Raw genomic sequence first — 3,142 nt, forward strand, 5'->3', positions numbered from 1 at the left:
GCAACCATTCGGTGTCACCAGGAAGCGCTGCGCCGGCCTGACATCCTGTGCTGTGCACACTATAGCAGCGGCGACCTCCCACATGCAGAGCTGTTTTCTCAGGACCTGAGCTAGTTCCAGGGCTGCCCATTATTACCACAAAGTGACGGCTCACATAAATGTATACAAATGTCTGCAAGGTGACAGGCATCCTCCAATGTGGGCATTTGCTGGGGTGATGACTGAAGGCTGAATTCACACAGGTGGTGAGGTTTTGGTGCATTTACCCTTCCTGGGGGGATGTAGCGTCTCCTATAGGAAATGAATAGGGCCTGTGCGATACTAGTATGGCCGCCAGCTGTTACGTGTGGACTTTGCTTCTTTTTGAACCAGCGCTACCATGCGAGCGTTCGAGCGGCTGGGGGGAACCACACTAAATCCAGCAATCAAGAGGCCTGTGTGAACCTGTCATAAAGAGAGATATGTGCGGATGTTATTGTTCTATATCCGGGAATGATCTTTGGCGAATATGTTTGGTGCTGGTAAAAGAAACACACAGTACTGTTCAGTTCCATGGGAGGCATCTCATTATAGCGATCATCCCCACTCCACAGTGGATCATAAAACAACATCGGGGATCACTGTACACATCCTAGATTATCACCTAAGATGAACACAATCATTTGAGCCGACTGACAATTATCTAGTGTCTGTGCACAGTGTAGGGTTGGAAACACAAAAGCAGAATTTTTACTTCTGATCAGCTTCCAACCCAATAAAATGATCAGCTTTAAAATGCACTTCCCACCAATCATTACTGACTGATTTGTAAACTTGGCCAGTGATGGTAATTGGCCATTTTGGTAAGTCTTGGAAGTAAACATCACATCATCCAACCAATCAGATTGTGGAGGATCAGAATTATACATACATGTGCAGTGTTTGGTGTGTCTGACCAATCAAATTCAGATCAGATCACCTGTGCCGAATTCGCAGTACACCCAGCCCCAGGGGATTTCCTTCAATCTGGAGTCATCTTTTTTTTCTTCCTGTTTAGCTTCAGAAATAGGAATTCAAGGGAAATGTCTCCACTGGTACACATTTAATTTGAACTAAAACAAAATAGGTTTGGCTTTAAAAGTACTCTGAAGCTTAAGCGTAAAGTGAACCCTCTACTAAAGTTTATCCTCATCATCAGTTTATATGGTGCCCCCACTTCCTGTGCATTGAAAGCTACACTAAAGAAAAGAGACACGTTGGAAAAAAATCATTAACAATTTCCGCCTTCCTTCCTGGGTTCTGTCTCCTTTCTATCAATGGACTCACAGAGTGATGTTGGGAAAACTGAGGATCCCAATTCACGCATGAGGACACTAAAGCATTGTTCTGTGCTCCTGTGGTATTCAGGATCCTCAGCTTTCCCAAAAGCTGCAAGAAGATCCACAGGTAACCAAACAGGCCCATAGGTAAGTATTTTTTATTTTATACTGAGTTTTGTGCACATGTAGTGGGCCAGGGACAATTTGCTTAAAGAAGAGCTAGGTGAGGTCTAGGAAGCAAGAAAAGCACAGTTTTAGCAAATCTATCTTCAGATTTAATACATAAATAGAAAATAATTATTTATTTTTAGACATAAATTTAAAACAGTCATTTTCCGCAAACTTTTACTGCAAAATGGTCTCTACATGAGGGTGAGATAGGACAGAATCTGAAGTCAGTGGGATTAGACAGGCCTATTGGAAAACTAAAGGAACCTCTAATTGCCCGCAAATGCACTTACAGGGACATTTCAAGGTTCAGGTTACTTGGGCAGTTACCCTGGTTAAATGACATATGCTGGCAAACAGCCTGTCCTGGTGTTCTGCCGGAATGCGCCTGCAGAGTCCTGGTGCTGATCTCACCCAGCGCTGGACCTATCTTTCTCCTATTGACCACAATTGTAAGGTGCAACATTCTTCCTCTATCCAATGATGCTGGGGCACTGCTACTACCCAAGTAAGGGGTAGTTATTTTCCCACTGACTACAAATGTAAAGGGCGTTCTTCTTACTGTGAGCATCAATATAAAGGCAGTATTTCTGTTACTGACAGCACTTTGGCATTCCTGCTCCCTATTTCCCTATGTAAGGGTCTTTTTCCTATTGGTCAGTATTGGAAAGAATCAAGCCCCCCCCAATTCTTGTGAAAAGAATAATATACAAAATAATCCTTACCTCTAGAATTTGCATGCTGAGGTATACATTACATACTCCTGACTGCTGCATTCTGTACACATTGCTGTAAGTTACATTCTGTGGACTGTTGCACTATGTGGACTGTGCTGTAACTTGCAGTCCTGGATGCTACACACCATTTGTCTGTTAGCTAAAAATTCCTAACAACTGCACAGTAAATGTTATGCTGTACACTACATACACCTGATCACGTGTGTGGGTAACTTTGGTGCAAATTGAGACGGTACAAGGGCCATGCCTAGGTATGCAGTACATACATTTTTCTTTTTTTTCCATGGTGCTTCAGATCAAGCAGTCCTACCAGCAACCCTTTGGGCCCTTATTGGAACATTTAAGCCCTTCTGTCCCACTCCCAACTCAGCACCAGCAATCCGTAACAGCTCATCCTTCAAGCCTCATGCGAAGCCTAAGATCCAAGAAGCCTAAACTGCCAGTAATGTCCCATTGGGCCTCAATAATGTGAAAACATTATCAATCTATGAAGATAACTAGTTAATTTTCACTTGAAAATGTATGTTCAACCAGGGAAGTGTTACAACACCTCAGAGGTTATTGTTTATTGTCTTTGCTGCTCGTCTGTTCTAAAAGAAACAATAGGAAATAAGAGCAAATCTTTTTAAAGGGAAGAAGTTTCCATCCCAAATAGCTGTCTCTGGAACATTGAGAATATGGGATATACTGTAGCTGTCCAAACTGGAGGATATACAGTTGGGTCCATAAATATTTGGACAGAGACAACTTTTTTCTAATTTTGAACATTACCACAATGAATTTTAAATGAAAAAACTCAGATGGAGTAGAACTGCAGACTTTCAGCTTTAATTCAGTGGGTTGAACAAAAAGATTGCAAATAAATGTGAGCAACTAAAGCCTTTTTTACACAAATACTTCATTTCAGGGACTCAAAAGTAACTGGACATTGACCCAAAG

This window comes from Pyxicephalus adspersus, chromosome 4 (genome assembly GCF_032062135.1).
Source record: "Pyxicephalus adspersus chromosome 4, UCB_Pads_2.0, whole genome shotgun sequence".
In the NCBI taxonomy this organism is placed as follows: Eukaryota; Metazoa; Chordata; class Amphibia; order Anura; family Pyxicephalidae; genus Pyxicephalus; species Pyxicephalus adspersus.